Here is a 26,741-nt window from a genome sequence, read left to right as displayed (position 1 = left end):
AGATAAAGGAAGTGGAGATTAACGGCATCACTGGGCATTACGTGGGTCTCCCATACTGGGCAGGTATTCTTAAAGCAACGTCAGCCTTCCCACTGGTCTGAGTCTCAGTGTGCGCAGATCACAGTGGGCCAGTTTGTATAGATGGGGTTTCACAGCACTGAAAAGTGACTAGGATTGGCATGATGGCAAAACGCTCACCCTACCGACCGTCCCAGCACTGTAAGCATTCTGTCAGTGCACCCAAATTTCCTTTGGGGGGCGGGGGGATGATCTTCCCATAGACAAATGCGTCATTTTGAATAGCCCATACCACATGACCACTTAAGTGGATGTTCGTCTGAAAGCCATCTGTCTTACAACCCATAATAAGCTCGGATCACCTTGACCAAAAGTGCATTCTGATGCGTGTCGTATGTCCGGCTTTTCTCTCAAATTGATAGCCCCTGGAAGGGTGTGAGGTCTACCGAGCTCTGTTATTTATATAAACGTAATTTTAGCCAGCCTGTGAATCCAGAGTCATGCTGGAATGCAGGCGGTGAAGTCACCTGTGAAATATAGCGCCCCCCTCCCCAATAGGCTACATGCTCCTAGCAGCTGGTTTGTACTGGTTTGTTGCATTTATTATTCAGAATAGTGACTCAATAGTAAGTTAAGTGAAGGCCATTGCGGGTCTCCATTCAATACAGAGAATCCCCTCTAAATAACATGAATCTATGCTGTAGTCACATGTACAGCCTGCCCTTTATACACGATGTGTATAAGTGTGTAGCACAGCCTCCTGTCTTTAAATGAGACCCATTCCGGAGCCTTTAGGAGTACTGTCCTGAACCTAAGCACAGACCTCGATGCCCTGCGACCTTGCCAGTATCCTGATAAATGGTGTGGGTCACTACTGGGGGGCACCTGCTTGAAGCAGCGCCTCCCATGAGGCCGTTTTCCGCTGCCCCCATTCGACATGAATTATCGTTATTGTCGTTTTATTTATGAGGCCATCAGTGACACTCATGGATAGCTGGGAACTTAGCTAACTGTGCTTCATGAATGCAGTGCGTCTGTGATTCCTGTTTTTGTGTTACTGTGTGTCTGTGACTCCTGCTGTGTTTCACAATATTTTACTCTGTCTGTGATTCTTACTGTGCCTCTGGTTCCTGCTCTGTCTAAGTGTTTTGCTTTATGTCTGTGATTCCTTATGTGCATTACAATGTTTTGTTCTGTGTCTGTGATTCTTGCTGTCTTGTACAGTGTTTTGCTGTGTGTCTGTGATTCCTACTTTGTGTTGCTCTGTGTCTGTGATTCTTGCTGTCTTGTACATTGTTTTGCTGTGTGTCTGTGATTCCTACTTTGTGTTGCTCTGTGTCTGTGATTCTTGCTGTCTTGTACATTGTTTTGTTGTGTGTCTGTGATTCTTGCTGTCTTGTACATTGTTTTGTTGTGTGTCTGTGATTCTTGCAGTGCTGTTCCCTTGCTTGTGTTAAATACATAAGGCCATTAAAATGTCTTGTATATCTAATTCTACATCACTGATTTGGGTGATAGTTTAATGCATCTTGAAACTGAAATCAATAAAGTATCACATATGCATTAGAGGAATCCTATGAAGAACATTTACAGTAATTATTTTCTCCTGAACGAAGCCAGAAAGGACTCATTAAACATGTGTTAGATGTAAACAGTGTGTCCTCGCACCATCCGTTACACCTGTTTTAAAACCTGCTTACCTTTTCACACAAGGTGCCGTGTGACAGTTTCATTTTGAAAATGCTAATTGTCACGTTAAATTTAAAACTGTGAGTTGTAAACGGCGTGTTAATCGAGTTCCTGGTAACATTTTCACCTCTGTGGGCGATTCGGCCTCTCGGTATTGCCGCCAAGCTCTCGTTGTGGGTGACGCGATGCTCAGTGTCAGGCCTGTAATTAAAAGCAGGGTTACTTACAAACCTCTGCTCTCCTATGTCTCTCCGGGGGGCAGTCTGGAGCGCGCGGGGGGGGGGGGGGGGGGGCGACGTGACGACCGAGCACCTCCTGCTTCTGTAAACGTAATCCCAAATTGATTGGGCTTTAACAGAACAGTTGTAAATGAAAAATTAATTAGACAGCCCTCAGAGCTGTGCTCTTGCCTGCTCAGGGTCTGCGTTCGATCTCCACGGCTGTGATGCACGTGGGAGGTCAATGGGGGGCAACCAGTGAGCTGCAGCTGATTGGCTGAGAGAGACCAAGCTGGGGTCCCCCATACTGGAAGATCACTAGGGTAGAGGTGTAGGGTTACGACAATGGGAGCCTGTGGTTAGTGAAGAACAGACGGGGGGAGGGCAGTGGGGGAGGGGGGCAAATACCGATTTAACGTTGCCATTGGGATGCGTGCAGGACGTACAGGAAAACTGACAATGATACTGGGGGGGGAGGGGGCTTGGCTTGTAGGGGGGAATAGCAGTGACTCACTGGTGTCGGGGTCATGGTATTTTGCTAGCAGCAAAGGTGTCCTGGCACCTTGGAGGACGAGTGAAGGGCCAGCTGGCCTGAGGACACACCACCCAGAACAAGTAAAGCCAGAGAAATGTTTGGGTAATGTTTCTGGAAATGCCTTTGATTCCTAATACATTCTGTGTACAAGAGAAAGGGGTTTTGGACTGAATTCACTGCCAAGCCACACCTTGGATGTGGGCATCTCTCATGCCCTGCTCGTCTGATCCTCCCATGTGCCACGCCCCACTCGCTACCTCATGTGGAATCCCCATGTTATTAGCTATTTCTTGTCATTATTACTTAGTCTGATGTATTTAAGTCTGCGTTTGAGTATGTTTCTCCAGTCCGGCCATTAACATCATTTTGAGTTTGTTGCCTATTCTGTTTCCCTACTTGTCTTCCCTTTGACCAAACCCCATATTCTCCGTCTTCCCTGGAGTCCTGCCTTTACTTCCCTGGTCTGTGCCCCACACACCTTGTGACAACACCGTTTCAGAGTGAACACTTTGGGAATCTTGCTGCACAGCTGCTCTGTGTACTGTTTGTATTTGTTCTATTTGCACTTTGTCGTGGTTTTTGTGTTTTCCTGTTTATTTTATGTTTTATTTATTATTTATTGTCCAGTGTTTGTTGTTCAACTTTTCTTTGTTCAGGCTGTCTGCTGCTCTGCAGAATAGCAGCTTCGATTCTTCTGTGTGAAATGACAAAAAGTCAGTTGATATACATGCATTCTGATTGAGTGGCTACCATGGTAGCAGATCTAGAATAATACTGAAATGTGGCGAGCTCATCCAGATTGAGATGGAGGGTTCTAATGATGTTGGTCATGTGACTGGGAGTCTCGCACCTCCCCCTCCCTCAGCATGGAGTATTGTGGTGAAGGACCATTCATCGATGTAATGGCAGCTGAACAGAATCGGATTTGGTGAGGGTCTGGGGCACGATGTCACAGTATGATGTCCTGTGGTGTGGATGGACGCCAGAGAAGGAAAAATGGGGGAATTTAAGGAGAAAAATAGTGGTAGAGCCAATCTAGAGGGACAAGCACTTCTTCACATAACTCACCATTCAGGCATGAGATGAAGGTGACTGATGTGTGCTGATCTGAGTGTGTTTTAAGTGTGTCTGAGCGTGTGATGATAAAACAAGACGAGAAATCATGAGTAAATGGCAGTAATGTCCTTCTTAAGGTATGGTGACCAAACCTGCACACAATATTCTAGGTGGGGTCTTACCAAGGAATTATATAATCGTAGCATCACCTGCCTTGACTTAAACCTCACACTTAGAGATGTAACCCAACATCCTATTGGCCTTTTTTATTGCTTCCCCACACTGGCGAGAGTGAGACATGGAAGCATCAACATACACACCGAGATCTTTCTCGTAATCAGCTACCTTTATTTCCGTGGAACCCATAAAATATCTGTACTTCATATTTCTGCTCCCTGCATGGATTACCTTACATTTATCTATGTTAAATTTCATCTGCCAGGTTGCAGCCCAGTCCCTAATTAAATCCAGATCCCGTTGTAGCCTCTCTGCTGCTTGATCAGTATCTGCTACACCACCCACCTTGGTGTCCTCTGCAAATTTAACCAGTATACTGTACGTATTGGTGTCAATATCATTAACCCTCTGAGGTATAGGGGTAGGGAACACATTTTCACTGACTGGGGCATGGCCACACATCTCATTCAATATCATAAATTTAATTCATGGCAAATAAATAATTTCTTATATATTTGATTTGGCATTAAACTCATTTTAATCTTAGTGTACTTTATAAATATGTCAGATTTATGTGAAGTTCATAATTTGACATCAAAGTATAGACATTGCAAAATGCAGTTTGGAGCACTTGCAGAAACATTATAAAAGACCATAATAAGCAAAGGTGGAAGTTTGTTTTGATCCCAGATATCTGATCACCAAAGTCTTAGCTACATGAAGATGACTAAATAGTGTAGTTGCAACATTCAGTTGGATAAATAAATAAGATAAACCTAACTCATGTCACTATTTCTGGGCTCCTTTCATTGAATATATAGCAAATTTCATGCGTATGAATGAGCCATTGACAGCTGGCCACATCCCCCCCCCCCGCCGCCCCCTTTTATGGCGCTGATGGGGATGTATCTGGGTCGTGTTTCACCACGGCGTTGTTCATCTAATTACCATGCGAATGCGATTTGAATACGCGGAAATGCGGATATTTATAATGCGAATAGTGATGTTCAGGTGAGGGCGATGCTACACGCCCCCGATGCAGGTAAAACAAAGAAAGGTGACATGCTTTACTTTTTTTGCCAATTTAACCTGATTTTAAAAACTTTGATATTTCCGACAATTGCCATTTTGAAAAGAAGACAGATTACAGATTTAGTTCTTTCATGTTTCTATAATATGATTTCAGCGAGTTACACGAGAATTACACGAGAAAGATATGTGGCATCGCCGATGATGCTGTCGACTCCAGATGATCAATGTAAATTAGGAACAATAGTGGTCCTAAAATTGAACCCTGCGGTACACCACTATGAACGCAGGCCCACTGTGACTTTGTGCCTCTAATAATTATCTGCAGCTTATTGTCTGTTAACCAGTTTTCAATCCAAGTTGCTACTGTACAGTTCCTAAAATCCCTGCAGCCTTGACCTTAAGCAGGAGCTGTTTGTCAAAAACCTTCTGGAAATCTAAGTAGATCAAATTGTAGACCTTTTGTGAACAATTTCTCTTGTAGCTTCCTCAAAGAACTCAAGTAAATTAGTTAAACAGTATCTACCTCTCCTAAATCCATGTTGGCTATCCCTCAGAATGTTATTAGAATCCAGGTAATCTGCCATTTACACTTGGATTATAGCTTCCATTATTTTTCTAGTAATTCTAATTAAACTGATTGACCTGTAGTTTGCTGGGTTACTTCTATCCCCTTTTTTGAATATGGGTATTAGATTAGCACGCTTCCGATCAGAAGGTACCACACCAGCAGATATAAGGAAATTCTTACTTGAATGCCTTCTTTACAGATTCGACAATTAACTTTAAATGTGTTAATAATTACAGTAAGTGTGTTCTGAGTGTGCCTTAAGTGTATTCTGAGCATTTGTTATACATTACATCCCATGGAGATGTCTTTTGGCTCCTCCCCTCGGTTCAGAGAGTAAAACAGTGTGAGTTATTACAGCAGACCAGGGGAGAGCAGACCTTCAGGGCCCAAATCAGTGAGAAGCACAGCACCTGGAGCCTGCAGACCAGAGGTGTCCACCAATTAAATGTGAACGATCTGGTCTGGGCACCTCGTCCACCCATTTCCTTCCAGCCTACAGCTGTGTTCACAAAAAAAAAGTATGTACAGAAAAGAAATGTGCATTGTTATAAAAAATTGGGAACTAGAGAAACTACAGGATGTTAAAGGAGAGGAAAAAAATGAATCCCCACAGAGAAATCTGATTGGTGTTTTAAAAACAAAAATGACCTTTATTAATGGGAGAGTGTCCCGGATAGCCTGGTGAGACGCAAGTGCCCTGCTCTCCCAGACTGGTGGGTTGGATTATTTTAGGATCTAGGTTGGTTTCAGTCACACAGACCATGGTGGGCTCAAAGAAACCAGACCACCTTGATTTCTCCTTTGCTCCTCCAGTATCGCTTCCATATGTTGGTTTTACGCTATGATTGTGCCTTGAGACATTTAGATATTCTGAGAAAATCTGTTTGTTTCTTCAAAAATCAGGGGTTAAGATTGTGTATGTGGTGCTTGCTGTTTGACGAGAGCTTTCCAGACCTTGGGGGCAGGATTCAGACAGACACTTGCTTCGGTATTGTTTAAAAAAGTCACAAAGTGTGTGAAGATTGTCCTGATTCCTGCAAATATAATGTATCTCTCTGTGATATTTTACAGAATGGTGCTGCAATTGCCTACAGTTGCCTACAGAAAAATATACATGTACAGTTCATGTTGGTGCAAAACTATATTATCTTTTCTGCAAAAGTGTGTCAGCTTAGCCATTAACAAACCTCTCTTAAAGTCTCCCCAGCAACCATCCAATATTGCAGTGAACTTTTTTACTTGACCACTAGCATATATAAAATGGCTAATCAATACCTTACTTAGCTAGTTAACTGATTTTTTAAATTGATTGATGAATTAATTGATCTGGTTGTGAAATTTACATACAGAATGTCTGGGGTGCCCCTGAGGAGAGGTTTGGGAACTGAAGCGGTGCTCATCTGACCATTCAGCAAGATATCAGTAACTTTTTGGAGAACAGAAGAAATTCTTGTTGATTTTTATTGAGTTACTCTTAATCTGAATATGTTCTAAAGTTAAATTGTGTTTAGTAAGTTTTTAATATATGCTTACTACCCAGATAACTAACTTTAAACATTTTCTTTGACTTAAGAAACTGAGGGGGGGACCAGCCAATCAGATCTCTTGTCCCACCTCCTCTAGACGCTTGGATCCACCTCCTCTACAATATGTACAATTGTCCTCTACAATACCAATTATTTTTCCTTATTTTTCCTTCTGCCCTCAGAATTTTTATGTAAGTAAAATTTCCCGTGCAATTGTACGTGCAGAGTAGTAACACGCCAGGCCTCTGAGTCACAAGAAGGAAGCCCTTAAAGAGGGAAAACCAGGTTAAAGACACGGTAAAAGGGATGGCGGCCCCGCTGCCAAGGAGGCTGGGACTGGGTTTGCCTCTGTGCGTGTGAGCATGTATGCGAGCGTGCGAGCAGGCAGCCCGGCCGCGCTCAGCGGGGCGGAAAGCTCATGTCAGTTCTGCACAAGCTTATTTTGATGTTTTTATCTCCCTGTGATTGGGAGCCATTCTCAGCAGCCAAAACAGACAGACTCGGGGGCGTTGAGTGAATTTTTAGATCCCCTCGGAGGAAGCGGCTTCAATAAAACATTGGGATGGGGCCGGAGCTGCCTGGCTGGGGTGGGAGGGGCACTCATGCGCGCTGCGCGTTTACACTTGTGTGAACATCGGCTGGGCCGAGCCGCCCAGCGCTAACCGAGGGCTCGCACGCAAACACCCCCCCTCACTGTGTCGCCTTGAGCTGGGGAGCCTCCGTCATTGACCAAATTTGACATTACGCATTGCGGGCCGGGTGGGGGGGGGGGATGCACATGCTCTGATTGGATGAGCCGGGAATGCATTTTTAATTAGGAGGAGATTGTCCTTCACATCTGCCCCCCCGCCCAGCAGGTGAGGCTGTCACTTCCACTCAGGGGGGTGGCAGGCGGAGTAAGCGAGCGCTGAGTGCTGGACCACACACACGCCACGGCGATTGACCGGGCCCCAAACGGCGGCATGCGCCGGACCCTGCATGCACGCAAACCCGCGATCCCCCTTAACCCCTGAACTCCCAGCAGCTGGAGCTGGGAAGAGAAACTCAGAGCCAAGCCTCCCCTACCAAACATAATGATCAAACAGCCAGACCCCTCCCTGGTGAACCAGAGTAACTGGCACCATCAGTCTGGACCACCTGCACCTTACATTATAAGTCAATATATTTATTTGTTTGTGGTCTTTCCCACTCTAGAGCAAAATAATGGAAAAAATACCATAAATGCAAATTTAAAACAGTGCTATGTGTCTCTGATACGGACTATGCACAGAAGTATTTAAAATAATACTTGAGCATTGCTTAACTGGCTCATAGGCATGTCATTTTTTAATAAGTATCGATGCATTTTAAGGTACTTAGCAACCTTACGCCCAGGTGAAAACCAGCTATGAGCCATTTGCAGTCTATAGAACTGGCGGCTACTTAATTATACCGTGTGGCTCCACCGGCAAATATTAGCCCTGAAAGGTTATATTTTACCCTGTATTTTTAGGTAGGGAAAATGGCTAATTAGCAGCTACGCAAGAAAGTGGACGCGAGCAGCAGCTTAAAAGGGACAGAACTGACAGAACTGGGTGGCGTCCATGGGTGGAGTACGACGGACTTCCAGTGGTGGGTGGGGGGATGTGAATTATAAGACATTCACACGATGACCCCCCCCCCACACCCTCCGAAAAGGGTGGTGGTTTCATTGAGGACTCTTGTGAGCGGGGTGACGGAACATGAGAAAGAAAGCTTATGAAAGCACCCAAATCGCCTCCAGGTGGACGTCGATGTTTTCGCCCCAATTGCTTTACATACTCCCACCCCCCAGGTCATCGTCATGGGAATCTCTTCACCCAGGAAGCAGTGTCTGGCTTCGCATTGATGGCCTCCTTTCAGAAATCAGCGCATTGCGCTCTCGCGTCCACCCAGCAAAGCTTTAGCAAATACAGCCAACGGGCTACTTTGCACACTTAGCAAATATTAAACTTCCCACAAAAAAAATCAGCATTAAAATGTAAGGAGAAGGGAGAAAGTGAATTACAGAGCAGAACCTCGAATTCAGCAAAAGACCCCCGTTAACGTGGCGTAGATTTTATCCAGCTACAATAACAAATAAAATGACAGACGTAACCAATAATGAAACTCAGTTTTTCCTGCAGAAGCGGAATATGCACTTATCTCATGAAATAAGGGGTTTTCGATCTAATTTATTTTAATTAATCTGATTCCATTCCTTTGATGGCCACCGTATTGATCTTAATCATTGTTTAGCCTTCCCCGGCGTGCCTTTTGTGTCACACTCCTGCACCCGTCGTTAGCGACCGACTTCGTCACACCGCCATGGATAAAATCTGCTGAACGCATGGAGGACGGAGGTGCTTCAAGGCTGAGCTGAAGGACGCAACTGTCAGGTTGTTTTAAGGAGCCTTTTCCTGTCTCAAAATGTTCTCCAATTTTCAGGGAGGCAACCTCATAGTTTATTTGGGGTCCGAGCAGCCGCAGTGTTGGATCCCTGTCGTGTTTCTCATTTTTCTTTTAATTGTCAGTGTTAACTTGTCAACTTGTTAGCCAATGCATTGTGTTTATGTTCATCACCATTTGTCCAGTACCACAAATGACATTGTCGTTTCCTGTTAGGTATGACGTATTTTAGATAAGCCTCCTCTAATCAAAGTGGAGATCATTATTCCACAAAAAGTTCAATAATAGGATACACAGACCTTTGCTTAAAAGCCCATGTACTGCTTTTTGTGTCCGTGTGTCTATCAGTACATGAAAAACCAACACAGCTGTATTCTCTTTCCTGGAGGCATGGCCACCCCAGTTCATCCAGGGCTCCCACGGTGAGAGAGGGAATGTGAGGGGATCAGCACATCGTCCATGTGGAGACCGGAGCGTCAGAGAGGCCCCAGACCTGCTGCCCGGTGGGTACATTAATACTAACTACTGTTTGAATATCCATCCATCTTCCAGCTGCTTATCTAGGTTAGTGTTGGGGGTGGTGTGGCGGGAACTGGCAGCGCCAGGGGTACACCCTGGATGGGATGTCAGGACCGTCTGAATATGCTGCCTGATGTTCGACACATTAAAGGACCCGACAGTGCACAAAGGAAGCGTGTCATTCTATCAATTCCCCATCACTCTGTGGAAAAAAGACACCTCATAGCTATTTGAGAAACCACAGTAGGCCATCAAAAACATACAGTATCTCTGATGAGCGTTAGAATAGGTGGGTATGTTACTGATATTGTCATTAAGCTTTTAGATGCTGCGGAGTGAAAGGTGCGGCTGTGGGTCCCGGTCAGGCAGACACCCTTGTGCGAAGGACGGGCTGCTAATTTGTTTATTAATCTGCCACTGGGGCTGGCGGATGCGGTGCTGGAGGGGAGCCTTAATGGCGTCAGACACCGATGACAGGTGTTCATTAATGAGCCTTATTGCAAATGAACGTTTTAATTTCCGTGCCCGACGGAAGCCTGGGAAACCGTGTTGTGGAGGGGAGGTGGGGCTGGGGGTGGGGAGGTAGGCAGGGCCAGAGGGAGGGGGGTTGATTAATGAATTCCAGCTGAAACGCTGGCCGTTTCCCTGGCAGGATGTGAGGGCCCCTGGCTGCTGGGGCCGTGCGGTCGAGCGCGCTAACCGTTTACAAAGATGGTGAAGCAGGACAGCCTGCAGCAGACACCTGCATTGGCTTCCTACACACCTGTCAGCCAGTGGGGGCAGCTGCGACTGGGGGGGAAAGACTACAAACCGCTGGCAGGTGTAAATAAGAGGGCCGTTTTGAGGACTACCTCCCACACGCCACCTGCTGGCTCCCCCCAGTGACAGAGAACGGCAGTGCTGTTACTGAACGCGTACATCTAAACGTTTAATTAGGGGGAACTCCGCCCAGACCCACCTGTCACTCTAATAAGAGACCTATACAATCCCTCTGACTCTGACATGGTGTTACAGACTCAACCCACCACTGATTAGTCATGTGACTCACCATTTATATTAGGCTCCTCTCAGGTGTGGTGTTGGGGCTCGAACAACTCCAGATATTTTTTTATATTTTTAGCATATTTATGTTAGTTATCACACCGTTAAGAAGAATTCACCACAAATGGATAACAGGCATTTTGATTTACAAAACTCACTGGGAAATGCTTCTGTTCGGTATATTGTGATTTTTAAAAATATAATATCTTTTCTGATGCTGAGTTTTCCCTGGGTCTTTGTGAGTCCAGTCCAGATTAATATCGCAATGTTTACTCTGAGTTTTACGACTCGGGCGAGTACATGATGATGCCCAAACACCAGGAGGGCAATCACAGAAATATGTCTTCCCACCCCAAATGGTGTCTATAGCAGTAAAAATGTATAAAATGATCGAAATTTTAATTCTGCTTCGAAATATATGTACCAGTAGTTTGTTTTCAACTAGACTAATAATAGGGAGAAAAATATTCACATTAAAAAGACTTAATGTTAAGACACAGAAATGTCATGTCATTGTGTTACATCAGCCGCACCTCACGCTATTCATGAATAATAACCAGGCACAATGTAACCCGGAGCCTGGTCCTGTCTTCTGTAAACACCTGACACTCTCCTGCCGGCTTGAAGTGGCTAAAGCCTCGATGGCATATCATACACTGAAAGTTTTTTCACACGCGTGTTTAACAAAAATAAGTCGCAGTTAGGGCACAGAATTATGGTTTGATGAACAAAGTGTACAAATTAAAAAAAAAAAACTGGCAGTGCATTTACGAAGATTTTTTTCTTTATATTTCTAGTATTTACTGACTGAACAATTTCTGTAATAGTAGTGATATTACGAGTACCTATAGATAAATGTGTTTTGTTGTGATATGAAATTATTAAGGGGTCGTCTTTATTTCTAAGATGGTAGTTAAATCCGAGAGTTGCTGGTTCCAGCAGCGTTGGCTGCATGGGTATTCACTGAAGAACTTAAACCCGATTAGCACGAAAACATCGGAAGTTATTTAGGACAAAACCGACAGAAGCAACGCGAGACCGAATTAGAGTGAAATGAAGCGTCCGCAGAGAGACGGGACTGCGGCTTCGGTTCCTGATCCCGTTTCTCACTGTGCAACTTTACAGCGCTTTGAAGTCAAGCTGAAGTACAAACAGAAACCTTTAAAACGGTCTGGAGATTTGAGACAACGCTATTGTTAACTACCCATCCGCAAAAAGAAATGATCTTATTATGCATTAATTAGCAATTAAAAATGTATTATCCTTAAAATACACACGCTCATACAGCTGTGCAGAAGAATGTTTTCGACAATTTAGCAAAATTGTAAATGTGAGTATTTTTTCCTGTTATGTTAAAGTGTCTTTTTAAAATTAAATATAGACCTATGATGTAATCTAGGCAATGTCTTTAAGAAATGATCGCTCAGTTACGATGCTATGCTGGTCAACCGAGTCTCAGGCCAGAGGTGGGAAGACAATTTTTAAAATCCGATTTATTATTTTTGTGCAGTTGTTAGGGAACAAATGACTTGCGTTTGACAGACGCTTAACCTTTGGGTAATGCAACTTGATGACTTTCAGTTTTTTTTTTACTTCAAGCATGGTACGGTGACATATATGAACGAAATGTAATAATTCGTTTCACATTAAAGAGCCCTGGAACACGCTGCACGGTCAGCAGTAGCTCGCCAGCCCCTTAGGGTGGATAGGGTACGGTGCCCCACTCCATGTGTTCATTAACTTAAACGATTTCCTACACGGGTAGTGTACAGCAGTGCTGAATAAGAGCAAATACACGCGTCCACCTTTCCAAATATACCAGACACTTTAAAGTAGTTTTCAGAAACGATCCCTGTGATGCATTACAAGAATGTGACCATTTGCAAAGGACTATATATATAGACTAAGATAACCTGCGTGCAGACCCAGCTGTTTACCGGCCGCTACGACTCCAGCCGATGCGAAAACGACGGGAAACAGCCACGGTGTTTGATAGCGTCCTACTGCCCTTTCGGAAAACGGCCGATGGATCTAAGCACGTCTGTTCCCGCAAGCCACCCTCAGTTATCACCGTAACTCAATACGAGCCTCAGTGAAGGGGGCTCAGTGAGCTCATTCCTCGATAGGTCTTCAAGCGGAGCCTGCAGCTTTTACCGCTGTTTATGGTCTTTCAGAAGAAAAGTGGCGGAATGCATTTAAAATGTTTATTCTGATAAATTAACAAAAGCCAACAATAAGCAACCTTTGTTCGGGAAGGGGCTCAGTTTGAAGGTCATAGTGCAGATGACACGTAGGTAGGGTTGTGGAGTTTGTGGAACAAGTCACACAACTAGAATTTATTATTGTCATCTTGTCTAGAGGGGGGCGGCATGGTGGTGCAGTGGTTAGCACTGTCGCCTCACACCTCTGGGACCCGGGTTCGAGTCTCCGCCTGGGTCACATGTGTGCGGAGTTTGCATGTTCTCCCCGTGTCGTCGTGGGGTTTCCTCCGGGTACTCCGGTTTCCCCCCACAGTCCGAAAACATGCTGAGGCTAATTGGAGTTGCTGAATTGCCCGTAGGTGTGCATGTGTGAGTGAATGGTGTGTGAGTGTGCCCTGCGATGGGCTGGCCCCCCATCCTGGGTTGTTCCCTGCCTCGTGCCCATTGATTCCGGGATAGGCTCCGGACCCCCCGCGACCCAATAGGATAAGCGGTTTGGAAAATGGATGGATGGATCTTGTCTAGAAGCTACTACTACTAGTGTAACTTATAATAAGTGAACATTAAATATTATTAAGTGTATGATCCATAATGTGCAAGTTACTAGGTCTTGTCCAGATTTGGGCTCTGCTATATACAGTAGTCTTTTAAGTGGGAACTTAACCTGAATGCAGCACATCCATCCATCCATTCATCCTCTTATCCAGTGTGATGCAGTGAATGGTTGCGTGAATGGTTTTAAAATGTGTCACTGGGAATGGCGAAAGTGGGCTTCACTCCTGAAGGCTGTGTCATGCCTCAGCTAGGGGTCAGGCCACACGACACATGCTCCCAGCCGCTCTGCATGACAGCTCCTCGTCTTCACACTTTCGTAGCGCTCGAGTGTCGAGCATCTGTCACATGCTTCTGGGGCGGATGTAATCCTTTCCCAGCTGATTCTTACAGAAAACAGGTTTCTGGGAGCTCAACGTGTGAAGGAAAGCTGTGATCACCTATTTAACGCCGTGTTTTATCCTTCAGCTGAGAGAGAGCTGCCGTACCATTCCCTTGCCACTTGGGTGCATGCTGTCTACTCACCTAGGGCCAATTCTAGAATTCCTTCAGTAGTAGATTGCCTGGCTTTTAAATGGTTATGCAGCCATCTTATTCTCTTAAATCTGATGATCTTAATAGATACAGGGCTGAAAATGCGCCAGCATAATTGTGTTGTGTGTGACATGGATGGACAGGCTCATCATCCTCAATTTGCGCTGCGTGTTTGTGATGAGTCAAATCAGCGAGCTCTAGAAAACATCACTGTCCAGACTGTCAGAATGGCCGTGTGTGGCCGTCACGTCTCCCGCCAGCTGAGCTTGGCTTTTGTGCGGAGGAGCATCCTGTCACAGACGACGTTTAATCCATGGCACGGATTGGACGTGTGATGAGAAGGTGTCACCTTAGTGGCTGGTCTGTGTGGCGGGGAAGGAAACATGAACATAGATGGGCCTTTATCACAAAAACGATCTCTGCGTTACTGGTTGAGGAAGGAAACATCAGCCAACGTCAGGAAACTTTCGGTGAAATCGATCGTTAGAAAATGTCTGTTAAAAGCAGAGGTGGACCTGCGTTAAGGTACAGAGACGGGGTCCAGACTACCTCTCTCACTCCGAGATGCACCTTAAATACCACCTCCCATCCCCCAGCCAGTATCACCATCACTGCTATTAGCATTGTGGTCAGATGCTTCTCTTCTGAGAGCACACCATCATTGCTTTAGTGGGACCATCTTAAAACCCACAATGGGAAAAAGTTGCCGGTCACCTTAACCCGACATGGACGGAGCCATTAGAGGCAGCTTTGGCATCTGGTTACTGGGTCCATACACACTGAGCTTTAATTGTGGCTCTTATGCGTAGCAATCGGAGCCTTCCGTCTGGCTGGAAATTAAGCCGCATGACATCATACATTTGATGCTTTCTGAAGACTGTGATCACTGATAAGCCTTTTCCCCATTAATAAACCGAAATATGTGATATCAAGTATTTTAGAGTGATGAAAACCAGCAGTCCTGGTTCCTGCTTATACACTGAAGCAGGACTAATGACTCTTTCACATTTTAAAATCGAATGAGGCTTTTGTTTTTTTTAATGTTTTCTTTATAAACTACTAAAAGGCCAATAGAATGCAAGATGCTTCTCTGTTGCTTTATAATCCAGAAAAGTGGGATGATCCACAAATCCCAGAATGCCTCACCAATTAGCATGGTGAGGTCACGGGGCTAAATGCTTCCTGTCTACCGGAGGAACGCTGCAGGTAATATATTTTCATATCTATGGACAGTTCCTGGGATCCTCCAGAATATGCATGAATACAAACAAAGACATTTATATGCAAATAAACTCAGCATGTGGACTAAAGGGTGTTAGTCCAGAGGGGAAGAGATAGGTAGGAGAAGCAGATGGGCAGTTTTTTTCTTTTGGGGGGAGGGGGTGGCATTTGAATTTGGAGCCACAGAAAGAGCGTTTGAGTGTGCTGTTTGGAGTGGGGGGCTGTCATTGCTGGGAATGACTCTGTCTGAAGGTTCTAGAGGGATGGAAACAGTTTGTTTTATTAATAAACAGTACTGGGAAGGTTACTTTTGAAATGTAATAGGTACCATGTTAAAATGTAATGAGTAATGTAACAATTTTGATTATGTTATCAAAGTAATATGACTTATTGCATTTGATTACTTTTTCATAACTTTTCTAATTAATGTTTCAAATTGGCCAATAAAGCTGCAAAGTCCCAACAGCTTTGCTGACCTGTGCCGTCTGGAGATGTGCCAAGAAGGCATTTCTGAATCGTGAAAAGATGCAAAGCAAGAAAATGTATGTTACGTTCTACATACAAGCTTTTTACCAAAAAGAATATATTGAGATGTAACTCTTTTGAATTCACCATTTTGATTAGTAACTGTAATTTAATTACATATGTTTTTTTCTCAGTAGCTGTAGTGGATTTACATTTATTTTGTAATTTAATTGTAATTTAATGTCACATGTATCTAGTTACTCCCCAAAACTGTTAATAAGGTACCTTTTAAACTATTGCTAACACCTGACAAACTATGAATCAGTAATAATGCAGCAGTAATTTATGCATCTCCTGGGGTGAGGGTTCAGTTCCCACCCTGATTGTGATGGTGGAGTGTGCATGTTCCTGACACTCAAACACAGATATATATAGTGCTGGGTAGGGGTTAAGGTTATCATAGCTGGGATTAGGCTTTTGACCTATAAATGAATGGATGGTCCCCACAAGTGTGTGTGTGCGTGTGTGTGTGTGTGTGTGTGTGTGGATTATGTTTATATTACAATTTGGGGACCAAATATCCCCCACAATTTGATAAAAACCTGTTATTTTGACGTTGCAGGGACCATTTTTTTTCAAGTAACCATAAAGATCTGTGAATGCAATCCAGCAACTAACAATGCCTTGTATTTTGTTTGGTTACTTATGGTTAAGGTTAGAGCTGGGTAGGGGTTAAGGTTGTCATGTTGGGATTAGTGTTTTCCCATAAAAATGAATGGAGTGTCTTCACAAAGATATAATTACAAACCTGTGTGTGTGGGACAGGCTCCTGGCCAGAACAGTATGGAAGATTGAGTGATAGAAGTTCTCCATGTCAGTACTCCACTACAGACAGCATGCAGGTACTATGTGGCAGCAGGCATGCAGGTACTCTACTGCAGTCAGCATGCAGGTACTCCACTGCAGTCAGCATGCAGGTACCCCACTGCAGTCAGCATGCAGGTGCTACACTACAGACAACATACAGGTGCTACACTACAGACAGCATGCAGGTACTACACTGCAAACAGCATACAGGTACTATGCTGCAGACAGCATGCACCACTGCTGCACCAGCGTGTAGGTGCAGCAATGCAGACTGCTGTTCAAGGGAAATGTGCAGTTCAAGTCTTAAAAGTGATGCAAAGTGTTTCAGCAGAGAGCCATGTTTGATAGGGTGTGTTATGATACATGTGTCTAAAAACATCACAAGAGATGCAGGTGTGTTGCAATCGGCTGCTGGCCTTTCTCGGTAAATAGGGGCCCTGTTACCTGTTCAGTAAACACAGAGCTCAAACAGCTGCCCCCCACGGGACCAATTTGCAGCCGCAAAAAAGCAGGGCCGTTCAGAGGCGCAGAATGGTCTCGCACTCTTATTTTCACACTCGCAGAGCAGGGAGCCCAGATGGGCACGGCGACTGAGCGCACGGGGTGCGAGGAAAGAGTCCTGTCGAGATTCTGGCAGCTTCAGCGTGAGATTCTGTCAGGATTCAATCTGCGAACAAATCTCTTAACACCCTCTCTGAAACTGGAAACTGTTCACGTCTCACACTTATTTTAAGAAAAAAGTGTGATGGAGGAGGCTGCTGCTAGTTATATTTGTCCAGAAGAGAGCGAGATGGTTGGAGAATCAGGCGAGAGTTACGGATAGTGCAGGGAGTGTCACTCTGCCTCTCAGGCCTTCAGTTCTCACGATGTTTCTTTGGAGGCCTGGGAATGGGTTACTGCTAGTATCTGGCAAGGAGAGCATCGACACACCGTAAAAATAGTCGCTTAAGGCTGGGTAGCAGCTTGGGGGGTGAGCAAGGAAGCCCGAAAAGCACACCGCCATTTTGGAAGACACCACTCAGTACGGCACAGCTGCATTCAAACCAGCCAGTTCAACTCCCAAGCTAAAGATCGGCATCTCCCCGCTGGGTACTTCTGTCATACCATAACCTAAATATCCCAGGACATCACAGGGCCCTACAAATGGGACAACCTAGCTGCTGAATAAAGTGCTTCCCAACACAACCACACAATCTTGCCACGTGCGTTTCTGAACCCGAAGTTGAAACCGCTATGTGTGGAAAAATCGACACGCCTCATCAGGAACATGTTCAGGTTTTAGAACTGCTTTTTCAGCCCAAATACGGTAGCAGAAATTCTCAGTTCTCACTCGCATCCTTTTGTTATGCTGTAGAACAATCAGCTAGACACTCTGTTTTCCTCTTAGCGCTCTTGAGAGAGTCAGCATCTTTGAGATCCAGGTTCAGGCGTAAAGCTAAAATAATTTAGCGTAGCATAGCATTATGTGGTCCTGCACTGGGCTGCGACCACCAAAACTCTGCAGAAGACGTTTAGGTTTTCTATCGTGGCAGCTTTTATCAACCCTCATCCTCGAAGGGCCGATCCTATGGACCCCATGTGCATCGGATGTGTAATTACCGCATCGTAGCTATGCCTTCGGCACAATCTGCAGCTGCGATTCTTTTCGCCGTGCAGAATCGCTCCTGTGGCACAACAACAACAATAGAGCTCCGTAAGGTGGGAAGCAGAGAAAAGCACGGTAATCTAAAGACACCGTGAAGTGTCGTGCTGGAGTTCATGCGAAGTTCACGTTTTTATTTATATCCTGTCGATAAAGTCCCTTTTAAACGGCAGGCAGTAATTATACATCATAGTCTTTCTGGTCCCCTGTTTAAAGCACAAGAATTAATAAACCAGAGCGATTAACTTTCTGTGGGTAAACACACTTTGTAACCTACACTTACATCGCTCTGTCGGATCAATAATTCATCGTCCGTTATGATTCATTCATGAGGCGCTCTGCACATTATTCATGATGCCTTGTGAAAAGTAGGACATGTGTATATATACCGTGTGTGAGGCTGTGGCAGAGGACTGGGGGGGCCATGAAAAGGGGGCGGGGGCTGCTGAAGTGTGGGGGAGATGTGTGACAGACAGCTAAATTAATTTGTACGGCGGGTTTTTTCCCTTAATGTTTAAACAATGCTGCTTGACGTGGTGTAAGTGCACAGTGCTGGCCCAGTTTCCTGTCTGCGGCACGGAGGAACTGAGAAATGCGCTCTGTAATTGAGACGTACTGCGAGAGGCAGCAGCTCAGCCCTCGCCTCGCTGCTTTGGTCGCCACGTTTTCAGCTCAAGGGCAAAATATTTCCTTTAAGGTAACGGCTCACGGCGGAGGTGCCTTGGGCTGGGGGACTGGCGGGGGGGGAGCGCATCTCTGTGTGTTTGTGTGTATAACGTGGGTTGGTGTCTTCAAAATTACCCCATGTGAGAATACCTCCGTCTTGCGGTTGGCCTGGCATGCACCCCCGGTTTTTCGTTACGTGCCAGTGGTGTGTGTGTGGGGGGGGATGCTTTATATGCTCCTTGTCGGTGTTTTAATCCTGCTGCTGTCATTTGATAATGGCCGGGGGCCATCCTTCCGAATGCCATGCTGCTGCATTATGCCGGCGTGTTGCCGTGACGATGGCCTCCCTGGTTTCGTAGACCCTGCCCTGGGGAGTCTTCAGAATTCAAAGCACGATACCGATTGGGTTTTTAAGCACTATCTGGGCAGAAATGGGTCCGTAACGTACTGCATAAATCCTTTGAATTAATCACGGTCCTTCCACTGTGTTACAGTATTACCCTTATTCCATTTAATGTGAGTATATTTCTTCACTTCACTTTCACGCAATATAGTTTAAAATATATATTTTTTTAAATACATGGTGTGTTTTATTATATATTTTTTTTAATTATAATGAAACTCATCTATGATTTGGCACAGGGTTATTTCTTAATTATATTTGTAAATTGGTAGGTGTGATGTGGGGTTTTAAATTCCAACATTTATCTATCTGATTTGCAGACAAGCGCTTTCGTTTTAGTATTTAAATGGGCACAGTGTGACATGTTACTCAGTAACTCTCCCAGTAGCGCTCTGACTGCATCGACACAGAGGGTACCAGCAGGAGGCGCTCAGACCATCAGAGCTATCCTTCAGAAAGCCTCCTGCACCTTTTCATTCGTCCTCATCCCCCAAAGCCCCACCCACATCCAAGGTGAGACGGTTGGCTGTACAGAAAGCGGGCGTGCCGCGCCTGATAGCCGCTCCCGCTGAGTCCTTTAATTTTATTAATGAGCCCCCCACAGACAGCAGTGGCGGCCCTCCCCCTCTCACCTCAGCTGTCACTCAGCTGCCCTCGTATAATGAGGGTCGTCTCCCTCCCAAGTGATGGACGGCGCTTTCAGCGGAGCTCGTTCACACAAGTTCGGGGGTAATCATGCACAGCGGGGGCCACCTTTTGTTTTCCGGCTTCCCCGAATCGACACCGCGTCCGATTAAACAGCCACTCCTTTTGTTCAGAGCCCATGATGTGTCAATGTGTGTGTCGTTCTTGTTTTTCCCAGTTTATTCTCCACTATTTCGATAAACAGTGTCACTATCTAGTATACAAAAAAATTATGGGGGACAGGGATTGTGAAGGAAAAATAAATTTGTATATTTTCCTTCAAAGAAAAGACATTTCTGTGGTGGTGGTTGTTGTAATCTACCAGGTGAGATGGATTTAGCCTGGGATACTACAGCACCAAGAAATTCATTACTGCTTCATAAAACCCCAAATCTACAAGTGGGTGACCTTGTTTACAAAAACATAGACATTTGACCTTAACTTTCAAATTCATGTCAGATTAAAATGATGTTTATCATATATTTAAATTTAATGACTTCTGTCCACGCTGCTCGGGAAATACAGGAATGAGTTTTCCAAGGCTAGACTCATCCTTGAATCACACATTGTTTTTTTATATTAGTACTGAATGAGCTTAAAATCACTGCCCTCTATCGCATGATTTGCACGTTTTGAAAATGACATGCAGCCCTCGCAGGTTTTGAGACTCATATTAATGCACTGTCTTCCAGGCTGTCTCCTGGCTCCTCAAGCGAGGACGCTGCTCATAGCCTACATCCAGCTGGTACCTCCACGGCCTGGCGGGCCTCGGAAAAGGGACTTAATGGCAGGAATTATGATGAGCTAAACAGGAATCTCGCAGGTGCTCGTTACACATAAAAATATGTAGGAAATTTGCAGTCTTGGATTCTGTAATATGCTGTAAACGCCTCCAACTGTGTAAGTTCTACGTTTTAGGTTCTGGGTTGATTGGGGGGGTTCTGTACATACACTGATCTGATCATCTGAAAGCTTGACGCGTTAGTCGTCTCTTACTGTAGTCTGTCTGCCTTCTGGTTGTGATTCCCATCCGTGGTTTAGCCTGACAACCATGCTAAACTTGAGACGATGAACATCTTGAGCAGTATCTCTGAGACAGGCTGGTGTCCCAGCGGACATTGCCGGGGAGGGTGTCTGAAGACAGCCCACACATCCTCTGTAATTATGAACACAGCTAGGGTGAATGGGACACCGGGGAGCTTGTGGGAAAAGAACAGAGAGATGAGTGAACCAATGACCAGAGAATTACACAGCCCCCCCGCCCCCATCGGTGCAGAGAAAGCGTGTGCCAAGTCTTTTTCCCAGAGAACTGCGTGACCTAAAATATCCCAACAGAGCAGACAAGGGGATGAGAGTAGAGCCTGTCCTCCCTCAGCCTCCCTCTAATCCCCCCCCCTCCCTGAGCCAACCCCCCCCCCCCCCCCCCCCCCCGGTTTCCCGCAGAGAGGTAACTCCGCTGCAGAAGCGCTCCCGCCTCCCCAGGGGCGGTGGCCTGGTGGAACCGCCAGAAGGAACAACCTGGCCGACCGGGAGGAGGAAGCATGTTTCACAGGTGGAGAAACACAGAAGATAAATCTGTTTGCATGTTGGGGATAAATAAAGAATCCCACGTTTCCGTTGAATGCTGCCCCCGGAGGTCCACGCCTGCTATTCTTAGGGCTGGCTGCACCATCCAGGTCCGCATTTGGCCCAAATCTCCTGGGATGTGAAGTTTTCTCTTCGCTTTGCTTGTTCTCTGCTCAAGGTGGCAGAATTGTAATTGCAAACCTAATTGCTACCACCCCTGAGTACGACAGCAAAACACTCCATTCTTATATCCCTCCTTTGGAGGACTGAGAATCTACAAACTGGATTTTGAGTATCAGCCCCATTGACCCCCTACCAGCCCCCGGTTATTCTGCCCTAAAATGCTATGGGTTCACTTCCTCAGATGTGCTTGGCTGTGGAATTTCGAGTGAAGCTCCTTAGAGAGGATGGAACAGTGGCTGCAGAGCTTCAGCAATCTGCATGTGTAAAATACCAAGCTTTTTAACATGCTCTGGACGGACCGCGCTCTGGACGGACCGCGCTCTGGACGGACCGCGCTCTGGATGTACCGCGCTCTGGACGGATCGCGCTCTGGACGAACCGCTCTCTGGACGGACCACGCTCTGGACGGACCGCGCTCTGGACGGACCGCGCTCTGGATGGATCGCGCTCTGGACGGATCGCGCTCTGGACGGACCGCGCTCTGGACGGACCGCGCTCTGGATGTACCGCGCTCTGGACGGACCGCGCTCGCTGCTGCGTGAGCCTTCTCCAGCTTATTTAATCGGGAGCCAATTTTACATGCCAGCTGCTATGTCACATTCTTGTGTTCTCATAAGGCTCACTTCATCACTGTCATTGTGTTTCTCTTCTGTGACCTTTTGTGGAATTAGAAGGCCTCGCAAGTGAGTAAACAGCATGGCCACCAGCAGGGGGTGCTAGCACCTGTGAGCTGTAATTGCCCAACCCATGCTATGACTTTACCCTCTCGGATGGGCTTAAGGTTGCATATACATGAAGTCAGATACACAAGGCGTGTGAAGCGGCTTGTGTCGGAACAGAACACTACAGGAAACATGGCTGTTTGTGGGATCACCATGTGGAGTCGTCATTTTCCATAAAATCACCAGCAGAGGGTTTATTTTCGGTACAGTGAAAACTAGGTGGGAGCAATTAGCATCAAGCTAACTGGCCCCTGTGCATATGGTACCTATTCACAGTGGAAATTAGCTTCTAGCCATTCCACTTTATACAACTGCATGTCTTATTAACATGACTCTTGAGAAATAATGTGACTATATATGTAAATAAATAAAAAAGTTCAAAGTTGGGATTTTCAGCTATCTGCTGTCAGGCCTGGTTCCTGGTCTAAGGATGTTTAAAAGCCGACTTGCAGATCTTATGAATAGAACCCCGATGGGTCTGTTCTCTCCTGTGTCTGTGAGTTGACAGGTTTGTGATTTGCCATAGTGGGATGACGGCATTCCATGTGCCGTCCCATTAAAGCAGACACACATTTACTTATCAGCCCTGCTGTGAAGGTGATATCTCCGCCTGACTCTACCTAAAACTTTGTGAGTCTTTGAGATAAATGGAGACAAGTTCTTTCCTGGGATCACTGACTGTTAAAACATTCAGCTCACGGTGATGTAAGATAAGTGCCCACCCAAACTCATTAGTGGGAATGCTGGGTAAATATGTAAGGCGCCAGAGCGTGTCGAGTCGGGAGAGCGAGCGGTGATGGGCGGTGCAGGCCGCAGGCATGTGGCCGGCCGCTCTGTGCTCCTGACCTTGCTGCGGCTCCAGCAGCGTGAATGCTTAAGCTGCACCCCGGCCGCCATGCCACCGCTGCTGCAGCTCCTGCCATTTGTATGGCTTAACGAAGCCTGGGGGGGCACATCCTCATTCTGCATGGTTTGGAATGCTAATGTAACTTAGACCATTGGTGAGTTTTGCAGAACAAACTTAAAACAGGTGCCATAAAACAGGTATTCCATCTGTCCATCCATTCATTCATCCAGGCATATCATGGACAAGATGTATTTTTCTCTTCAGAGTACCAGAACCTCTCAATATCTGCTGGCACCTGGGACCGAAAAACAAGGGGAATATCAACACAAGGTGCAGAATAACAAGTGGAGTACCGGCACCTGGTACCAGATAACAAGGGGAGTACCAGCACCTAGTACTGAATGACAAGGGGAATACCGACACCTTGTACTGAATGACAAGGGGAGTACCGGCAGCTTGTACTGAATGACAAGGGGATTACCGACACCTGGTACTGAATGACAAGGGGAGTACCGACACCTGGTACTGAATGACAAGGGGAGTAACGGCACCTACTTCTGAATGAGAAGGGGAGTACCGGCACCTTGTACTGAATGACAAGGGGAGTACCAGCACCTTGTACTGAATGATAAGGGGAGTACCGGCAGCTTGTACTGAATGACAAGGGGAGTGCTGGCAGCTGGTACTGAATGACAAGGGGAGTACCAGCAACGGGTACTGAATGACAAGGGGAGTACCGGCACCTGGTACTGAATGACAAGGGGAGTACCGGCAACTTGTATTGAATGACAAGGGGAGTACCGGCACCTGGTACTGAATGACAAGGGGAGTACCAGCAACGGGTACTGAATGACAAGGGGAGTACCGGCACCTGGTACTGAATGACAAGGGGAGTACCGGCAACTTGTATTGAATGACAAGGGGAGTACCGGCACCTGGTACTGAATGACAAGGGGAGTACCGGCACCTGGTACTGAATGACAAGGGGAGTATCGGCAACTGGTACTCAATGACAAGGGGAGAACCGGGACCTTGTACTGAATGACAAGAAGAGTACCGGCAGCTTATACTGAATGACAAGGGGAGTACCAGCACCTGGTACTGAATGACAAGGGGAGTGCCGGCAGCTGGTACTGAATGACAAGGGGAGTGCCGGCACCTGGTACTGAATGACAAGGGGAGTACCGGCAAATGATACTGAATGACAAGGGGAGTACCAGCACCTGGTACTGAATGACAAGGGGAATGCCGGCACCTGGTACTGAATGACAAGGGGAATACCGGCACCTTGTACTGAATGACAAGGGGAGTACCGGCAACTGGTACTGAATGACAAGGGGAGTACCGGCAAATGGTACTGAATGACAAGGGGAGTACCGGCACCTTGTACTGAATGACAAGGGGAGTACCGGCACCTGGTACTGAATGGCAAGGGGAGTGCCGGCAGCTGGTACTGAATGACAAGGGGAGTACCGGCACCTGGTACTGAATGGCAAGGGGAGTGCCGGCAGCTGGTACTGAATGACAAGGGGAGTACGGGCACCTTCTATTGAATGGCAAGGGGAGTACCGGCACCTGGTAATGAATGACAAGGGGAGTACCGGCAGCTTGTACCGAATGAAAAGGGGAGTACCGGCACCTAGTACTGAATGACAAGGGGAGTATCGGCAACTGGTACTGAATGACAAGGGGAGTATCGGCAACTGGTTTTAAATGACAAGGGGAGTACCGGCACCTGCTACTGAATGACAAGGGGAGTACCGGCAGCTTGTACTGAATGACAAGGGGAGTATCGGCAACTGGTTCTGAATGGCAAGGGGAGTACCGGCACCTGCTACTGAATGACAAGGGGAGTACCGGCAGCTTGTACTGAATGACAAGGGGAGTACCGGCACCTGGTACTGAATGACAAGGGGAGTATCGGGAAGTGGTACTGAATGACAAGGGGAGTATCGGCAACTGGTTCTGAATGACAAGGGGAGTACCGGCACCTTGTACTGAATGACAAGGGGAGTACCGGCACCTGGTACTGAATGACAAGGGGAGTACCGGCACCTGGTACTGAATGACAAGGGGAGTACCGGCAGCTTGTACTGAATGACAAGGGGAGTACCGGCACCTGGTACTGAATGACAAGGGGAGTGCCGGCACCTGGTACTGAATGACAAGGGGAGTACCGGCAGCTTGTACTGAATGACAAGGGGAGTACCGGCGCCTGGTACTGAATGACAAGGGGAGTACTGGCACCGGGTACTGAATGACTAGGGGAGTACCGGCAACTGGTAATGAATGACATGGGGAGTACCGGCAACTGGTACTGAATGACAAGGGGAGTATCGGCAACTGGTACTGAATAATAAGGGGAGTATCGGCAACTGGTTCTGAATGACAAGGGGAGTACCGGCACCTGGTACTGAATGACAAGGGGAGTACCGGCACCTGGTACTGAATGACAAGGGGAGTACCGGCAGCTTGTACTGAATGACAAGGGGAGTACCGGCACCTGGTACTGAATGACAAGGCGAGTACCGGCGCCTGGTACTGAATGACAAGGGGAGTACCGGCGCCTTGTACTGAATGAGAAGGGGAGTACCGGCACCTGGTACTGAATGACAAGGGGAGTACCGGCGCCTTGTACTGAATGACAAGGGGAGTGCCGGCGCCTGGTACTGAATGACAAGGGGAGTGCCGGCGCCTGGTACTGAATGACAAGGCGAGTACCGGCGCCTGGTACTGAATGACAAGGGGAGTACCGGCGCCTTGTACTGAATGACAAGGGGAGTACCGGCACCTGGTACTGATTGACAAGGGGAGTACCGGCACCTGGTACTGAATGACAAGGCGAGTACCGGCGCCTGGTACTGAATGACAAGGCGAGTACCGGCGCCTGGTACTGAATGACAAGGGGAGTACCGGCACCTTGTACTGAATGACAAGGGGAGTACTGGCACCTGATGCTGAAAAACAAGGGAGGTACTAGTTCCTGGTACTGAATAACAAGGGAAATACCAGCACTTTTGCACTTCAAGCACTGACCTGGGGTAGAGTATGGACAGATGCCAGTGCATCATAGGTCAAGTCAACAAAAACAAGTCAAGCTGTTAGTCACAGATGGACTGCAGGACATAAATGTGATTGTTATAATGTATATCAAAACATCAGTCAACATACTGAGGCTTTTTCTTCTCTGTTTATGCACCTCATTTCTTTGTCTGTTTTGAGCAAGGTGTCTCTCGGACAAGCTTGGAGAATGTGGGGAATATGGTGGCGGTGAGGCTGAATCTGAGGGCCACAGAACAGCACACGCATTTGAGTCTCCGAATCCAACGGCATGTGACTGATTGATGTGGTTTCTATACTTATGGGAAGACGGATCATGTGAACCTGGCTGTTAAGGCCTCCG

General features: G+C 46.4%; 1 protein-coding gene across 9 annotated transcripts in view; it reads left to right on the top strand.

Annotated features, from left to right (window-relative positions):
* LOC125746603 (ephrin type-A receptor 5) overlaps window positions 1-26,741 on the top strand; it is a 114,880-nt gene that overhangs the window by 24,571 nt on the left and 63,568 nt on the right. For 8 of the 9 annotated variants that reach the window (XM_049020772.1, XM_049020775.1, XM_049020778.1 and 5 more), the window contains one exon: window positions 9,614-9,728. The exons of the other annotated variant lie outside the window; for it this stretch is intronic. The gene's annotated coding sequence lies outside the window, so the exon portion shown is untranslated. The remainder of the gene's footprint in view (window positions 1-9,613; window positions 9,729-26,741) is intronic. 9 annotated transcript variants of the gene reach the window in all.

The sequence above is a fragment of the Brienomyrus brachyistius genome, chromosome 7 (assembly GCF_023856365.1).
Source record: "Brienomyrus brachyistius isolate T26 chromosome 7, BBRACH_0.4, whole genome shotgun sequence".
NCBI lineage: Eukaryota > Metazoa > Chordata > Actinopteri > Osteoglossiformes > Mormyridae > Brienomyrus > Brienomyrus brachyistius.
Note: the sequence above shows the minus strand (reverse complement) of the source record. Positions and strands in the feature narration are given on the sequence as shown.